Source organism: Eschscholzia californica, unplaced genomic scaffold, assembly GCF_041429995.1.
Source record: "Eschscholzia californica isolate CP2 unplaced genomic scaffold, dmEscCali1.0.p SCAF_5, whole genome shotgun sequence".
NCBI classification, from domain to species: domain Eukaryota; kingdom Viridiplantae; phylum Streptophyta; class Magnoliopsida; order Ranunculales; family Papaveraceae; genus Eschscholzia; species Eschscholzia californica.
Window position 1 is genome coordinate 27561291 of NW_028238472.1, and position 19490 is coordinate 27580780.

Genomic DNA, 19490 nt, shown 5'->3' on the forward strand with positions numbered 1-19490 from the left:
GTATGCCTTACAACCTGAGTCTATTTCTACTTGGGTAGAACTTAGTGGTGTCTTCCTAGAAAAATTCTTTCCCAAGCATAAAACTAGAGCTTTAAGGCAGAGTTTGCTTAATTTCGAGCAACTCCAAGGAGAATCTCTCTACACCTATCTTGAGAGATTCAAGGATATTCTCGTAGAGTGTCCACATCATGGGTTCGAAAAAATGAAACTAGTCCAACTGTTGTATGAAGGACTAGATTATCCTACCACCTCCATGATCGAGTCATTCTGTAATGGCGGGTTCTCCAACAAATCCGCCGATGAGGCCATGGATTTTCTTGAGGAACTAGCCGCACAATCCCAACAATGGGAAACTTCTAGAGAACTTCTCACTAGGGCAAAGCCTAATCCAACTAAGGGCGGGATTTATAGGATCGATGATTCTGAATCCAAACTTGATGCCATTACCAGAAGGTTGGAAGCCTTAGTGATGAATCAACCTAAAACCTTCACGGAGGATCCCACTCATGTTATGAGTGTTGGAAATGAACCTGTTTCTTACCCGTGTTCTGTCTGTGGAGACCCTACTCATACTTGGAACAAATGTGCCTTATTCTTTGAGTCCGCTAACAGAGAACAAGCTCATGCTCTCTATCAAAACTCTAGGCAAGATAATCGTCAGAAGTATGATCCATTTTCTAACGCGTATAATCCAGGCTGGAGAAATCATCCCAATCTCTCTTGGTCTAAAGGTCAATACCAGAGTCAGCCTAGTAGTTCTATGAACCCTCATGGGTTTAATGCACCTAGCAACCCTTATGCTCAGCCCAGTGTCCAACATCCACCTGAAAAGAAGACATCATTAAAGGACACCATACAAATGCTATCTCAGAACCAGATCAGGTTAACTAAGAACCATGAGGAATTTCAGACATCTACCCAACAATCTTTGACTAAGCAAGAAACCCAAATAGGTCTACTTCACGAAGCCTTTAATCAGAGAGAAAAAGGTAAGTTTCCGAGTCAAGTTGAGCAGAACCCAAAAGGTCTATTAGGTAGACCACCACCAGATAAAGCTAATGCGATAACAACCCTTAGAAGTGGTAAAATTGTGGAAAACAAGGTAAGAGTTCCTGAAGAGGAAGAGTTTGAGAATGAGCCATCTTCGTTGCCAACTAGAGTATCTAGGGATGAGCCTGAAAAGGCTCCTGAGTCAGAAAGTCCACCCTTAGTATCCGAGTTTTATGTCCCTAAAGCTCCATACCCTCAACGATTGGTCGAGTCAAAGAAGAAACTCAGTTTCAGGAGATAATGGAGTTGTTCAAACAAGTTAGTATCAACATTCCACTTTTAGATGCGATCAAACAGATCCCAGCTTATGCCAAATTTCTTAAGGATTTATGTACTAGTAAGCGTAAGATGAATGTGCATAAGAAAGTTTTCCTTACTCAGAATGTTAGTTCGATCATCCAACAAAATATTCCACCTAAGTACAAAGATCCAGGAAGTCCTACACTACCATGTACCATAGGAGATTATAAAATAGAGCGTGCTCTATTGGATCTTGGTGCTAGTGTTAACCTTCTTCCTTATTCTGTGTACTTACAGTTGGGATTAGGAGAGATCAAACCAACCTCTGTGGTCCTTCAGTTAGCGGATCGGTCCGTTAGGCACCCACGTGGCATAGTCGAAGATGTTTTGATCAAAGTTGGTGAATTCTTATTTCCTGTTGATTTCATCATTTTAGATACTGAGCCAGTCCATAATTCCAAAAGTCAAATACCTGTCATACTAGGGCGACCATTCCTAGCTACATCTAATGCTATCATCTATTGTCGTAGTGGCCTTTTGAAATTGTCTTTTGGAAATATGACTGTAGAGATGAACATCTTAACAAGTTAAATTTGATAGATATGTTGGTTCAGGATTCCTTACCAACAACTTTATCAGATAATCCGTTAGAAACATTGTTGGCCTACTTTGGTTTAGATTTTGATGAGGAAAGTAGTATCAATGAGGTGAATGCTTTATTAGATTCCACCCCATTACTGGATACTGAGAAATGGAAAGCGAAAACTGAATCCCTCACAATCTCTGAACCAAGTATGGCATCAACTTTAGAGACAACTCAACCATCGTCAAGTGATGAGTCCAAATCACCCTCAGAGTCGTCTCAGCCTATTGAGAAACCACCATCCTTAGAGTTGAAACCTTTACCTGAGAACATGAAATATTCGTTTTTAGGACCTTTAGAAACCCTACCTGTTATTATTGTATCCGAGCTAGAGAAAGAACAAGAGGGTCGATAGTTAGATGTCCTAAGAGAACACAAAGAGGCACTAGGATGGTCTATAGCCGATCTCAAGGGTATAAGTCTGTTAGTTTGCATGCACCACATCTACTTAGAAGAAGATGTTAAACCATCGAGAGAGATGCAACGTCGACTTAACCCTCATATGAAGGAAGTTGTCAGATCTGAAGTCCTGAAATTATTAGATGCGGGTCTTATCTACCCTATTCAGATAGCACTTGGGTCAGTCCTGTTCAAACTGTTCCCAAGAAGTCAGGCATTACTATAGTCAGAAATGAGTGCAATGAATTAATACCCACCAGAATGACCACTGCGTGACGTGTTTGTGTAGACTACAGGTAGTTGAACACGGTCACGAGGAAAGATCATTTTCCTCTTCCATTCATTGATCAGATGCTCGAGAGACTGGCAGGACATAGTTACTATTGTTTCTTAGATGTTTATTCCGGGTATAATCAAATTTCCATTGCTCCTGAAGATCAAGAGAAAACAACCTTCACTTGCCCATTTGGAACTTATGCTTATCGTCGTATGCCGTTTGGGTTGTGTAATGCACCCGCTACTTTTCAACGTTGTATGATGAGCATATTTTCTGATATGGTAGAAAGGTTTCTCGAAGTTTTCATGGATGATTTTTCAGTCTTCGGGTCATCATTTGATGAATGTCTACATCACCTCACACTCGTGTTGGTTAGATGTAAAGAGAAGAATTTAGTGCTTAATTGGGAGAAGTGTCATTTCATGGTTCGTTCAGGAATTGTCTTAGGGCATGTCATATCAGCTAAGGGTATAGAAGTAGATAAAGCCAAAGTACATAAAAAGTCTTCCTATACCAAAACCAGTTAAAGACATCCGATCATTCTTAGGGCATGCAGTCTTTTATCGTCGATTTATCAAAGACTTTAGTAAGATATCAAGACCTCTTTGTAATCTTTTGGCAAAAGAGAACAAGTTTGTCTTTGATAATGCTTGTCTAGAGGCCTTTGATAAACTCAAGTTTTTGCTTACTGCCGCTCCTATTGTTCAACCGCCTAACTGGAAAGCTCCTTTTGAGATCATGTGCGATGCATCTGACTATGCAATAGGAGTCGTTTTAGGTCAACGTGAAAACAAATTACTTCACGTGATCTATTATGCTAGTAAGACGTTGAATGATGCACAACTCACCTACTCTACCACTGAAAAAGAGTTGTTAGCTGTTGTTTATGCCTTAGAGAAGTTTCGGTCATACCTAGTGGTCATAGTATTTTCTGATCATGCCGCATTAAAGTATCTCCTCTCTAAAAAAGAGGCCAAACCTAGGTTGATTAGATGGATACTTTTGCTACAAGAGTTTGATATAGAAATACGGGATAAGAAAAGTTCCGAAAATGTTGTAGCAGACCACTTGTCTAGGCTTGTTGTGGAGTCCGTAAATGATGAGTTACCTATTAGAGAGAGTTTTCCTGATGAACAACTTCTTGTAGTCTCCCAATTACCTTGGTTCGCAGACATAGTGAACTATCTTGTTATGAGACAAATGCCCAAACATTGGACTAAGCAAGATCGTGATAAATTCTTGTCCGAGGTAAAGCGGTTCTTCTGGGACGATCCATACTTGTTTAAGTGTTGTCCCTAACAGATTATTAGGAGATGTGTCCCTGATAGTGAACAAACCAACGTCATCTCCTTTTGTCATGACCATGCATGTGGGGGTCACTTTAGTAGCAAAAAGACGGCCGCCAAAATTTTACAATGTGGTTTCTATTGGTCATCTTTATTCAAAGATACCATGCATATTGTGTAGCTTGTGAGCGATGCCAGAAATTGGGGAGTATTTCACGTAGAAATATGATGCCCCTAAATCCTATTCTTGTCATTGAGGTCTTCGATGTATGGGGCATCGATTTCATGGGTCCGTTTCCGAACTCCTTCGGCAATCTATATATTCTAGTCGCGGTCGATTATGTGTCTAAGTGGATAGAGGCGGTTGCTTGCAAAATGAATGATCACAAGGTTGTGATCAAGTTTCTAAAAGAAAACATCATTTCTCGTTTTGGTACACCGCGAGCGATTATTAGTGATGGGGGAACACACTTTTGTAATAGGCAGTTTGAGGTTCTAATGAAAAAGTACGGTATTACTCATCGAGTGGCCACCCCGTATCATCCACAGACAAGCGGTCAAGTTGAGGTTTCCAATAGGGAAATTAAACGCATTCTTGAGAAAACAGTCAATCCAAATAGAAAGGATTGGTCATTACGACTAACTGATGCATTATGGGCTTATCGTACAGCGTTTCAGACTCCCATTGGAATGTCTCCATATAGATTGGTGTATGGCAAGGCTTGCCACCTCCCTGTAGAGTTAGAGCATAGAACATATTGGGCTATCAAGCAAATGAACTTTTCGCTTGACAATGCAGGTAAAGAGAGAAAACTCCAACTTAGTGAGTTAGAAGAATTGAGGAATGATGCATATGAGAGTTCTAGAGTGTATAAGCATAAAATGAAGGTGTTTCATGATAAAAATATTTTGAGAAAATCATTTTCACCAGGTCAAAAAGTTCTTTTATACAACACTCGTTTGCATTTCTTTCTTGGAAAACTTCGTTCTAGATGGTCGGGGCCTTTTGTTGTCAAATTTGTGTATCCTCATGGTGCGGTTGATATTGAGGATAAAAATGGTGCTTGTTTTAAAGTCAATGGTCAACGTTTAAAACCATTTTTAGAAATATCACCCGAAACCGTGGATGTTTTTATCGAAAATCCTGTCTATCAGAAGTGATTCCCGATGTTCAGCTTAGTCTGGCTGAAGACTTTAAACTTAGCGCTTCTTGGGAGGCAACCCATGCTTCTGATATAGGACAGTAGAATCTGGTAATATCTTTCCTCTCATCTTTTTCTTTTGGCATGGTCTTCAGAACATTGGGGACAATGTTCGGTTTAAGTTTGGGGATAGGGAAGAACTTTTCGCTAAGTCCTTCATTTCGAAAATTCGAGAGGGTTCAAAATTTTTCAATTTTGGACCGAAAATGTGAGTCTAATAGTTGTTTTGGCTTGTTAATAGTTATAGAGTCGAGTTGATTGTACTATCCAGTTGTTAAAGGTTTCTTCATGAATGTCGAGTCTTGAGGTCGTCTGTGTGCTAGCCATGTGAGTGTTATGGAAGTGAAGGGTAAACGGTTCTGAGAGAACTAGATTAATCATTAGTGGAGACTTAACCCTTGTGAGATTTCTGAGCCTTTCTATTACCTTTGAGTGTACTCTTCTGCGCTGATTCCGAGTAGAGTGAAGAGCTACTCAACCTCGCAACTTTATAAAAAGAGCTCATTTGATCTCGTGTGCTCAACTTCCATAGCCACTAGGAGTGACATCAAGATAGCGAATAAACCTTACTCTTGTAGTCCATGAAACCCGATATTAGTGTCAACTTTAGGAAGACGGATACTCCACCATCCATTCATCATATGACTCCCGAGAATGAAGGCATGGAAAGTAAAGAAAGAAGAATGTGAAAGCAAAGTGCGAAAAATGGAAAAGTTGATTGTTGAGAATACTAGTGTTGGTATTGCATTGTTTGTATTGTTTGTAGTTTTATTAAAAAAAAAAAAAAAAAAAAAAAAAAAAAAAAAAAAAAAAAATGAATGATGAGAAAAATCTCTGAAAAAACAGAAAGTGTGTGTAGAAGTTCATGTGAACTTTAGTTTGTTAAATAAGTGTTCAAAGCAAAAACCTAAGTATAGAAGTTGCTTGAAGTTCTCTAACATTGAAGGCGTCGACATTCTCGGGATCTCATCACCATTCATCTCATCACTTGTATCTGTTGACCTTTAGGAAGCATTATTAGAGGGTAGAGTGGGTGAGAAGGGTAAGTGAGCTTCCCCATTCCATTTAGTGGTTATATTCCTTTTCGTAGATCATTCGTTCTAAAATGTCGTCCTCACCCTTTATTATGTGTTGAGTCCAGGTTAGTGATCACACTCACACATATGAGCAAACCATTTCTGAGTGATTTCATCTTTTAGAACGTATGTCTGTGAGGCCAAAGTCGAGGCGAAATGTATTAAGATAGAGATCAAGGCTCTGTTTGTTCGGAACTGAAGTGATTCTCATTGTGGCTAGTCACGTATACTTCAAGTCTAGACTACTAGTGAAGAGATTTTTAACGTCTGTATAGTGTTGTTAACTTTGACTGATTCCTATTAGCTTGCCAAAATTTTCTAGGAGATAGACATTTTTGGTCTGTCTTAGTTGACTTTGAGTGTTTTTGAACCCTATTGTATTTTTGAAATGTTTTTGAATTTTGTGGGTATATTCTCTGGAAACCCTCACGAGACAAAACTCGTCCACTAGGGCAACCTAGGGGTTCAACGGCTTGTTGCATACGCTAAATGCAACCGGGATTCCTCCGAAAGTGAGTTAGGTTTTTCTTTTATTTTTGTTTTGCTCGGGGACTAGCAAAATCTAAGTTTGGGGATGTTTAGCTTACGCCAAATTTCTTAAGGATTTATGTACTAGTAAGCGTAAGTTGAATGAGCATAAGAAAGTTTTCCTTACTCAGAATGTTGGTTCGATCATCCAACAAAATATTCCACCTAAGTACAAAGATCAAGGAAGTCCTACACTACCATGTACCATAGGAGATTATAAAATAGAGCGTGCTCTATTGGATCTTGGTGCTAGTGTTAACCTTCTTCCTTATTCTGTGTACTTACAGTTGAGATTAGGAGAGATCAAACCAACCTCTGTGGTCCTTCAGTTAGCAGATCGGTCTGTTAGGCACCCACGTGGCATAGTCGAAGATGTTTTCATCAAAGTTGGTGAATTCTTATTTCCTGTTGATTTCATCATTTTAGATACTGAGCCAATCCATAATTCCAAAAGTCAAATACCTGTCATACTAGGGCGACCATTCCTAGCTACATCCAATGCTATCATCTATTGTCGTAGTGGCCTTTTGAAATTGTCTTTTGGAAATATGACTGTAGAGATGAACATCTTCCATGCTGGACTTCATCCCAATGATGTTGATGATTTTAACGAGTTAAATTTGATAGATATGTTGGTTCAGGATTCCTTACCAACAACTCTATCAGATGATCTGTTAGAAACATTGTTGGCCTACTTTGGTTTAGATTTTGATGAGGAAAGTAGTATCAATGAGGTGAATGCTTTATTAGATTCCACCCCATTACTGGATACTGAGAAATAGAAAGCGAAAACTGAATCCCTCACAATCTCTGAACCAAGTATGGCATCAACTTTAGAGACAACTCAACCATCGTCAAGTGATGAGTCCAAATCACCCTCAGAGTCGTCTCAGCCTATTGAGAAACCACCATCCTTAGAGTTGAAACCTTTACCTGAGAACATGAAATATTCGTTTTTAGGACCTTTAGAAACCCTACCTGTTATTATTGTATCCGAGCTGGAGAAAGAACAAGAGGGTCGATAGTTAGATGTCCTAAGAGAACACAAAGAGGCACTAGGATGGTCTATAGCCGATCTCAAGGGTATAAGTCCGTTAGTTTGCATGCACCACATCTACTTAGAAGAAGATGCTAAACCATCGAGAGAGATGCAACGTCGACTTAACCCTCATATGAAGGAAGTTGTCAGATCTGAAGTCCAAAAATTATTAGATGCGGGTCTTATCTACCCTATTTCAGATAGCACTTGGGTCAGTCCTGTTCAAACTGTTCCCAAGAAGTCAGGCATTACTGTAGTCAGAAATGAGTCCTAACATGATAAAACGCGTTCTCGTTCTCTAAACCACGAAACACCGGAAGCATATTGATGATTCCCGACTTTAACTCGAAATAAGTGTTAGTTGGGGGTAGCCTAATGCATGATGGTTGGCTAACTCTAACCGGATGCATGTAGTTTTTGAGAGTCATAGGTTGATCCTCGACCCTAGCTTGATCAACGTGAAAGAAAGGTTTTCAAGTAAAATACTCAAATCAGACTCTTTAACAAAATGACCTCTCTTATCACGCAACCTAGGGGGCATAAACCAAAAGACAAGACAAGGGACTCTTTTGAAAAAAAAAAAATTTATATTTTTTTTTGAAAATAAAAGGAGTAAGGAAACTACGAAGATCCTAAGGAAAACAACGAAGCAAGCAAGCTGACTCCACCAAGCAACCTAGACACAATCTAGACGACTGGGCAGTCTTTTTCACCTAAAAATTGATCTAGACAGCTTCTATTTCTTACCAAAACTTGAACTATGATTCTTATGAGGAGTGACTCCGTCACAGTACAACGATCAAGAATTGTGTTCTTGGATCGTTCCCTCTTCTTGGGAAAACTCCAAATACTAATCAAGTTCGAGATTTTGTCAAGAATGTCCTATAAGCTCGTTACCCTTTGGCTAATGTCTAAATCAAAACAACAAAAATAAAGAAATACAAAAAAGTTCGAGATGGTGTGCGAACCCGAGGCTTCTTAGTTTCGGTTACAAAATTAAATGCCCTCCAATTTAGGGTCAAAACAATAAAGGCCTTAATACAAAACAACAAAAATAAAGAAATACAAAAAAGTTATAACACTCTCTCACCAAAATAAAAATAAAGTACTAAAATAACTAAAAAGGTCTTCTTTGATGTCCTCCTTCTTGATGCTCCCTCCCTTTAGCTCCTTTGTGAATCTACACAAGGAAAGGAAAAGCAAGTCAAAGTAATCAAAATAGACAAAAATAAAAATAAAAGCCAATTCAAGATTGAAAATAAAATTAAACTTATCCCCGGCAGCGGCGCCAAAAACTTGATAGGCCTAAAATTAGGTCTATTCCCCAAGTGTAGGGGTCAAGTTATAGTATTTCTAATAAGATCGAGTATCGTTCCAAAGGACAAGTTATTTTACCTAAATCTCGAATTAAAACCCCCTTTCAAATTTTTGATTTGATTTGGAAACTACTATAAAAAAGAAAGCAATACTAATAGACTAATAAGAATGAAATCAAGGTGAGAAGAAGAATCTAGGGTTTTCGATTTCACCACATAAATGGACTACTTAAAACATGCATTAATTAACAAATCTCTTTTCTCATGTATAACTCAAAATCTAACATAATAAACTATTTAGACTTCGGAATGTATTCTTTAATAACTCAATTCAAAACCATATATATTTGATTGACTATCATATATATCTACATTCCTAAACTATCATTCATTATCTAAAAAGCATATCTCATCTAATAATCTAATAAAAGCATGAAATATCTAATTATAATGCATGAATGATGAAAAGATCATAGAATCAATATGAAATGACAACTAATAAACATTGAAGCTCAATAAAAGGAATTAATAATCAATAACATCTCTCAAAATAAGCCCAAATATGGGTTTCCTCTACACCCTAGATACAAATTTAGCTCCTCATGGAATCTAAAGTAATATTCATTGAATTTATAAAGTAAATGGAATTACAAAAGATTAATGGAAAGAAATCACCAAATGAGATGATCCATTGCTCCACTTGCCTCCATTTTGATCTCCAATAAATGCTCCAAATGTTTTCAATAATATTGTCTCAAAACTCCAATGGTAGCCTTTTTTTAGAAGAAGAAGATATAAGATGAGATTTTGAAAAGAAATAAGAGGATACAAGATTTTAGAAAAGAAGTTGGGAAGAAATTAGAAGTAGAAGAAGTAGATTAGAAAAGAAGAGGCTAAAAGAAGAGGAAATGGTTTAGGGTTTTACTACTACAAGAAGGTGGAAAGAGAGGCTGAGAGGGGAGGGAAAGATTGGTTGGTCTCTAAAAGTCTTTATATAGAGTTAGGGTTTAGTTGAGATTAAAATGGTAGAAGGTGGAAAGCTGAGGGTCAAAATTGGAATTCTAGGGGTTAAAAGTGAAAATAAAACCCTAAAGCACTAATGACCCGGCGGCTAGGGTTTGCTGGTTGAAATTCGGATGCTAGGGTGTAGCCGGTTATAAGATAATAAGATGGGACGTCTCAGCAACCGTTAGATCTTGAAGCGCGCGGATCTGGAGGGACGGGAAAGGGCCACGCGTCCAGGAGACGGGAGCTAAACTGTTTCTGGTGCACGGGATAAGTGATAAAGGGGCTGATGCACAGGAGTCGTCGGATTTCAAAAACACGGAAGGAAGCGGCTGAGATTAAAACGTGGGATCAGGACCACCGAGTTAAGTTGCAACGGGCTATACGGGATCACATTCTAAGCGTCCTTTTCGCTGCTCAGCGCTAACACGGGAATTGGATACACCGGCCTCCGTCCTTCGACACGTGTCTGATGGTGTACCGCGCGCCAAATTTGTGCCCGCTATTGTCCCGCAAGTCAACTCCCTTTGACACAACTTTGACCTTGATTTATTCCTTCGTCCGGACTCCGATTTGACTTCTGTTTTCTCCTGCGGACTCGTATCGACCTCTAGTTTTCACCCATGTACTCGCATTGGCCAAAATACCAGAATGTCCTTGACTCCAAATGACCAAACTACCCTTCATGCATCTTTTCCTCGTTTTTAACTGTTTTTCACACCTAACTCTTCAAAAGACACCTAGTCAAGAAAACCAACCATTTTATTACAATAAAGACTCGAAACCGACTAGCTTGGATAAATTAAACGACTTAGATGGGACATTTTCATGACCCATCAGCCGGCCATGTGATGGCCGACCTTAGCAAGGGGCCGGCCATTACATGGCCGGTTGGGCCCTAAGTGGGCCGGCCAAGGAAGCCCATAAGGGGCTATGTTGGCCGGCCACACTAAGGAACACTAAAAGGGTGTTTTGGGAAACATCTTATAATTAGGCTTTAGTAATCCTAGTTTGGGTCAAATACCTTTTCTAGGGATTTCTATATAAGGACCTAATTAGACAACTTAAAGAGAGAGTCAACACAACTTAGAGGTGTGGGTGTACCTAAGAAGTGAGACTTCTACCTACAACTGAAAGAGTTCAGAATTTACATCTCAGAGAGAGAAAAAAAAGAAGGTTTCTCAACTATCTAGTCAAGAAGAAGGAGTTCTTCATCTCAACCTTCAAGAAGGTCCTAGCTGACTCGAAGGAGAGAGTTCAAGTTATATACTTTGTGTCTCAAGTAGAGAAGCGACAATTGGAGCTCTTATCTTCCGAATACTAGTCGGGATTTAGTTCGTGGGAAAGCGATTAGAGGTAATCTTCTTTTTATTCTAGTTCATTGATATGTTCATGTATAGATCCTGGTAAACTAGTGTTAAACATATATATGTTTGAGATTCCGCTTAGAACACTAGATAATTAGATGTATTAGATACACTCATAATACTACAGTGGCATCACGAGCCGTTTGCATGAACTATCTCTGACTAGATGAAGTAGATTCAAACTTGAACAACTAGATAAAAGTGTTAATGGTGTTTGAATGGAGATTTAAGCATATTTTGATTAGATCAATTAGGGTTTTGGATATGATTCAATGACCTAAAACACTAAAAACTTAGTTTTATGGAAAGGGTTTTCATAAACTAGCTTTAGGGTTTAAGTTTTTTGATAATAATCATCAAAAACATGAAGTTTGGATGATAAATATGTCAAAAACAGTACCTAACAACAGCTGGAACAATGAAAAACAGAAAAGAAACAAGTTGGAACAATAGGGTTTCCAAAATTTTTGGAAACCCAACTGGCCGGACCAGCACGTCTCGGACAGGAAGTCCGAGACCGGGTGGGACACGGACTGGAAATCCCAGTCCGTGAAGGACCGGGATTCCTAGTCCAGACTTGATTAGGAGTCCGACACTCTCGGGTCTCGAACATCCCAGAGCGTCTAGGACGCGTCTGGGATATCCCAGTCCAACAGGGACTAGGAGTCCGAGACTCTCGGGTCTCGAACATCCCAGCACGTCTAGGACGCGTCTGGGATATCCCAGTCCGAAATGAACTAAGAATCCGAGACAGACGCGTCTCAGATGTCCCTCACGCGTCTAGGACGCGCACAAGGGAATCCTAGTTGGTTTCGGTCTAGGACCGAGACCCTGGACACATGTCCAGACGCATCTAGGATGCATTTGGAGCAACCGGACGCATCTAGGATGCGACTGGAAGCTTCCAGACGCACCTAGGATGCGACTGGAACATCCAGATGCGTCTAGGACGTGTCTGGAGCAACCAGAAGCGTCTAGGACGCATCTGGACGCGTCCAGAGGGCATCCAAAGGAGGCTGCCCATGCCATCTGAGGACAGAAGCGTCTGGGACGCGACTGTCATGCACCAAGGGATCTCGGACCTTGCATCCGTGATGGCCCGTGCACTGTCCCAACCCGAGACACGTATGGGACGCGTCTCACTGTTCCAACACCTCTCGGACTTAGCATCTGAGAGGATATTCACTAGACCCGATGGTCTGGAACCGTCTAGGACGCGTCCAGGACGCATCTCAGGCATCTAATCCGAGATGCCTATGGTCTGTCCTAGGCCAGAAGCGTCTAAGATGCATCTGACCCAGTAAGGACGCGTCTAGCTAGGCTAGGACGCGTCTGGCCGAGGGACAGATGTGACACGAAAATGTCACATTTGGAGGGTCTAACTTAGACTAATTAGTTCTTTTCGAGTATTATAAATAATATTTTATGTGTTTTTCATGTTAGGTACCTATTTTGGAGTTAAGCGTGTAAAATCGGAATAAAGGGAACGAATTGTCACTATCATTTCATGTGCCCAAAATGAGAGGAAAAGATTTCAAGCAAATCAAATAACAAGTGGAGGCAATGGCGAGTCCAACGGTGAAGACGGAAGTCAATTCCGAGTTCGGACGAGGAAGTTGTGAAAGATATAAGCCAAGGTCTTTTCTTGAAGGCACCCCCCCCCCCCCTTTGGTTCTAATTATAGAGGCTAGATTAAGGCACCTCCTTGGTCTTTAATTCAAAGCCCAACATCTAAGCCCAAGTTCAAGAATACCCAAAGAAGAAGTGTAGAGATTTTATGAGCACCCACTTTTGGGCCCAAGTCAAAGTAGTCTAAAGACTTAGTCAAGTTGACTAAGTCTAGGGTTTGAATCAAAGGAGGTTACTGTTCATCTTCTTCTTCAATCATTCATCAACCAAGCAAGAGAGAGAGGAGAAGGAGGCTAGAAACTTTAGGGTTTTTGGTTCAAGAGCTTGAAGGGTTGAGAGTTAGAAAGAGAGAAGGAAGGAGGAGGGCCGGCCAAGCATAGGCCGGCCAACACACTAGGTCGGCCTAGCCTTGGCCGGCAGCAGCTCGGGCTGCACGGCAGCAGTTCGAGCTGCTCGGGAAGCCGACAGCAGCATGCTCGGGCTGGAGCAGCAGGCCGGAACGGGAGCAACCACAAGCAGGCAAGCACGGGTCGTTCTTCACAGTAGCTCCAGACGCAAGGCAGCAACCCGAGCTCCATTGGAGCAGCTCGGGATTTCTTCTCCCAAGATGGGATGCGACCAGCTCGGGACGGATTCCATGGGACGCGTCCACAGCTCGGGCTGGAGTTGCAAGGCTCGGACAGCACTCATTTGGCTAGATCTCGATTTTTGGTCGGATTTCTTCACTCTTTGACCGAATTTTTATGAGTTTTCCGGCAACCTTCTTGATCCGAAATCATGGGGCTTTTACTTCTCATGTCCTTGGCTAGCTACCCATGTGGTTTGATTTGGGTTTGGGTTAGAAATTTCTCGAGAGAGAAAGCCAGGGTTAGCTTTAATGGAGGTTGTGTTCTAAATGGAGAAGATGATGGTGGTCGCTTTGGGGAACCCAAATATTTGTTAAGGGGAGATCGGCTGCAACTAAAGATTAATATTTTCCGACGAACTTAGCCTTGAACCACATCGAAAAAAGGGGGATCAAGAGTCGGAAGACGGTAAGACTCGATTCGGGCAACAAATAAGTGAGAGAGGTGTCGAAGTCCGGGAATCCATAATGATAAACCTACGACTATGTGTAGTCCGATTTTATGTGTCGAGGTACAATCGATATTCGACTCCTAAAGTACATGTCTCTAAGTACTACGTATATCCGAAGATCATACTTAGTCAAACAAACATCTAAATCGGTTAATCCCGAGTCATCGAAAGTGTCGTCTAGTCGCCTAACTATGTGAAGTGCATGACAAGACATATGAAATTATGACTTAGACTACGATCGATATCGAATACTTCGTTTCGTCTATTAATTATGCGAAGTGCTTGACAAGACACATGAAAATACGATCAAAACGATAATCGAAATAAATGAACATCAATTTATAATCAAAACATCAAATCATATTAAACATAGTCACGAATTCATCACATTTCATCTCATATAATCGACAAACTAAAGTTAGCTAAACATGGTGATTGAATAAGAAATGGAAAGGAAATGGTGAGAGAATCCCCCTTTTTTGATGTGGTTCGAGGCCAAGATCGTCGAAAAATATGAGTTTTTATTTGCATCCGATCTCCCCTTAGCAATTTTCTGGGTTCCCCGTAGCGACCGCCATCATCTTCTTCATTTAGAACACAACCTCCATTAAAGCCAACCCTAGCTTTCTCTCTCTAGAAATTTCTTGTCCAAAATCAAATCAAACTACATGGGAAGCAAGATCAAGACATGGGGAGCAAAAGCCCTAAGGTTTCCGGCCAAGAAAGTGGCCGGAACCCTAGAAATAATCCGGCCAAAAACCTTCAAAATCCGGCCAAGAGAACATAGATCCGGCCAAAATAGCTCCTACCCGAGCCAAGAGCTGCTGTCCCGTGCAAGTGTGCGCTTCCCTAGCAAGCAGCCGCATCCTCCATAGCTGCTGCCGAGCAGCTGCTGCAACTCGGGAAGCTTGCTCGAGCTGCTGCTCCAGCCCGAGCATCCGGCCAGCTGCTTTACGCGTGCTGCAGCAGTCCCGTGTTGCAGCAGTCCCGAGCTGTTGCTCGTATTGCAGCTCGGGCTGCTGCTCGGTCGGCCAAGCTAGGCCGGCCTAGTCTGCTGGCCGGCCTATGCTTGGCCGGCCCTCTGATGAGACATGAAAATGTCCCATCTGAGTCTCTTAATTTAGACGAGTTAGTCTCTCTAGAGCAGTTAATCTCACGAATTACTCTCTTTTATGTTCAGGTACCTTTTTACAGAGTTACGCGTGCAAAACGGATAAAGTCGGAAAGAATACAGACTAGGGGCATTTTGGTCATTTGTTGATTCTGACTTCTTGGTCAAGATTAGTGTTCGGATGGAAAGTAGAGTCCAAGACGAGCCCGTAGACGAAAACGGAAGTCAAATCGGAGTCCGAATGAACAAAGTATACTAAGTCAAAGGTGTGGTCCAAGTCAAATGACCTAAAGTCAGCAACCACCAATTCTAACGGCACTTTCACTTCCGTTAAATGTTCCCAGCTACACCGAAGCAACACCCTTGACGCCAGCTGTTGCTCAAGGACGGGGTCACGGGATTAGTAGGAGGTTCCGCTACAGTGTTTTCTGATGCAAGTTAATACAGTAGTCCCGGGCATTCCATGCCATCATCTCCACACACGCTGAGATCCAACGGCTATCTTTAGTCTGCGTCATGTGGCTTCACCGGATGGATAGGTTATTTCCTTCTCTCTCTCGTCTATATCTAATCCTTCATGAAACTGTTACATAAAGAGACCCGAGAGAGAGGGAGTGAAAGGATTCGAAATCAAAACCCGAGAGAGAGGGAGTGAAAGGATTCGAAATCAAAACCCGAGAGAGAGGGATTGAGAAGGATTCAAATTAAAACAGAGAGAGAAGGATTGAAGAATAAGGTGGTTCAGATTTTGGGAGATTAATTCGAATCAAAGAGAGAGAAAGTTAGAGAGAGAGAGACTCGGTGGGTGATTATAAAAGAGAGGAAACAGAGAACAAAGGGATTATCATCAGTTTTATAGAACAGAAAAACAGAGAAGGATGATCACGGTTTTTAAAAGAAGAAAACAGGGAAGAGAGAGAGAGAGAGAAAACCGAGAGCTTATTGATTTCTGATTTTTGATTTTTCTTTTGTAACCTTTGTTTCTTAGTGAGAGAGAGAGAGAGATTACAGAGGAAGAGAGAAAGTGAGAGAGACATTAAGGTTCGGTTTTGAGATAAACTATTAGCTTCATCTTGTTATTTTGATTTTCTTTTATTTGTTTCTATTTTCTTGGTGAGAGAGATATAGAATCCATTAAGAGAGAGAGATTACAGAGAGTTCTAGTGGAAAGAGAGAAAGAAACAGAAAGTTAGAGAGAGAAATAGAGTTGGAGAAGATGAGAAAATAATTTTCTCAGAGAGGAAACCATTTCCGAGAAGACGAGAAAATCGGTTTCCCAGAGGGTGCGTTTGGCAGATTCTTGGAAAAACAGAAGGAAATCACTTCCTTAGGCTCTGTTTGGTGGGAAAATCGCAGAAAAGTTAAGTTTCTTTTTTCTTTTTCTTATATTACTTCAAATATTTATCGTTTCTAGCATGAGTAGCTAAGTCTTTTATATCTAGGGTTTCAGATGAAGTCATAATAATTATTTTAACGATAAATTCATTAAAGTTTTTACCATTTTAACGATAAAATCTTCCGGGTTTTTAGACCGTTCATGGACTAAAACCTGAGTTATATAAAGAACTCTCTAATTAGATCAAAATTAAATTGTCGTTAGAATTATTAGGAAGACGGATTCGAAAACCCTAGGTTCCCTTTTTCTGAATACCGACTTATTTATTAATTTTTGAGTTTTATATTTTATTTTTATTTTACCTCAATCAAACCATTTTTAAATCTCAATAGTTTTAAGGTTAGATTTTAGTTTAACTTAGTCTCTGAGGAACGAACCGGTCTTACCGGACTTATTACTTGACGCCCGTATACTTGCGGGTGGAGACCTTTTAGGGTAACCTTCTAGGCCCATCACCCTCCTCCTTCTTCCTTCTCTCTTTCTAGCTCTCAACCCTTCAAGCTCTCTAACTCAAATAACAAAAACCCTAGCCTCTTGTCTCTTTTCTCTCTCTTCCTCCTTGGTTGTTGAATGATGATCAAGAAGATGATGAGTAGTAGCCTAAAACCACTAAAACCCGAGGTCAAGACTTTGACTTTGACTCAGACTTGGGTCCATAAAGAGAGTGCCTCCAAGATTCTTCCTTGTCTTGTTCTTCTTCTTTTCTTTTATGGGCTTGGACTTGGCTTTGGGCTTTAATTAAAAACCAAGGGAGTGCCTTCATCTTGTCTCTACATTTAGAACCAAAGGGGGGGGTGCCTTCAAGAAAAGACCTTGGCTTCTATCTTTCACATCTTCCCCGTCCGAACTCGGAATTGACTTCCGTCTTCACCGTTGGACTCGCCATTGCCTCCACTTATAATTTGATTTGCTTGAAAACTTTTTCCCTCGTTTTCGGCACATGAAATGATAGTGACAATTCGTTTCCTTTATTCCGATTTTCATGTCTAACTCCAAAATAGGTACCTAACATGAAAAACACATAAAATATTAGTGATAACACTCGAAAAGGAATAATTAGTCTAAGTTAGGCTCTCCAAATGTGACATTTTCATGTCACATCAATAGTCAAAGAAGAAGGTATTCTTTATCTAACCACTATTGGAGTTCTAGCTAACAACAAGGTGGAAGATCAAGTTGATTGCTCGGTGTCTCAAGTAGAGGAGCTACAATTAGAGCTCTTGGTCTTCTCAAGCGATTGGAAAGGTTCGAGGGAAAACTTAAGATTAAGGTAATATCTAAATTAACTTGGTTACGTTATTAGCTTATGAATGATATCCTTGGGATACTAGTGTATTAGATATCTGAGATTCCGCTAATAACACTAGGAGACACCATAATCCAACAAAGACTATCTGTCATGTCACAATGCTTAAGTCAATAAAGATCAAACACTAGCAAACGATAGTCAGAACCAACTTCCTTAACAGAATGTGTACATGACACAATTCAGAGGATAGTTAACTCTACTAAAGCTAGTGACAAATGCAAAGTTCAGAAATTCATCTGTGGATTGAAGCGGGCAAAGAGGAGTTGGAATCTTCGATTCAACAAAGTAAACAAAAGTTGATTTCTTGGAGAATGAAGAGAAATATTCAATTTCAAAAGGTTCAAGAAGGTTATTGAGAGTTACTCAGTTTTCTTGGTCCGGTATGTAGAGGACATACTATAGATTGAGAACAACATTCTGGTGTTGAACACAATTTAGAATTGACTCAATAAAAGGACTACACACAAAGGTGAAATGCTTTTGGGCATCAAAGATCTATAAAGATAGGTCGAAAAGGTGATAAGACTCGTTCAAGAAAATTTCTTGAAAAGTCTAAATATAAAAGATTCAGATGGAGTATTTCTACCCAAGACTCATGGCACACAGCTCAATCAGATTCAGCATCCGAAGGACTCTGATGAGCAAGCAACATGCATGAGAAAGATGGTTATGTTCGACCATAAGGTCGGTCATTTTCGACATGATTAACATTCGCCTTGACGTCCCAAATACTTAGAGTATCTATAGTCGGCACTAATGAAATCCAGATAAGCTAATCTGGATCGCAATTGAGCAACATCATAAAGTACTTGAGAAGAACTATAATGAGTTCTCGGTATAAAGTAGGCAACTAAAATGGTTGAAGAATTCCATATGTTGCAAACTTCTAGACTAAGATTCGATCTTCACTTGGAAGAACAGTAAGCTAGAAAGGTTCCAGACAAAGACTATTTGCAAACTCTACAAACAAAAGAAAAGCTTAAGAAGTCTTAATTTAGTATGAAAATATAAAGATTATCGTCCTTTAACTGGGATAATGATCAACAAAATTCACACGGATTAGATCCATTAACTAAACTGTCACCTTACGACTAAGTATGAAAGTCATAATAGGGTCGTAGGCATTAAGCATTTTTGGAAAACGCTTAGACTAGTAAATTGAGTGGGTAAGAAGTTACGCGAGAAAACTCAAATTAACAAACTCTTGTTATCATAAATAAGGAGGTATTTCATCGTTTAAAATTAGTTTAGTAATTAAACGACACTCCAAAATAATGAAATATTCCAAATAGCTTTATCAAATACGTGATCTGATAAAAGAAACCCTATTAAGTGAACTTAGAATTATTTCGTTATTTTGTCCCTAGTCCAGGCGATTGGGTGGACAACAATGACTTAAAATACTAGCATGTGAGATTGACTGATAGCGTTGTTTCATGGGCTATAGGAATATAAATATTCAAGCCAACTACATCAGTGTACATTACACTGGAAAATCCACCATGAGAGTTCTTCAAAAGATCAACGCCGCGAACTCTCA

General features: G+C 40.1%; 1 pseudogene; it reads left to right on the plus strand.

The window, feature by feature from the left end:
- Positions 1 to 202: 202 nt before the first annotated feature.
- LOC147538067 (uncharacterized) lies at positions 203 to 5056 on the plus strand (annotated as a pseudogene).
- Positions 5057 to 19490: the final 14434 nt, after the last annotated feature.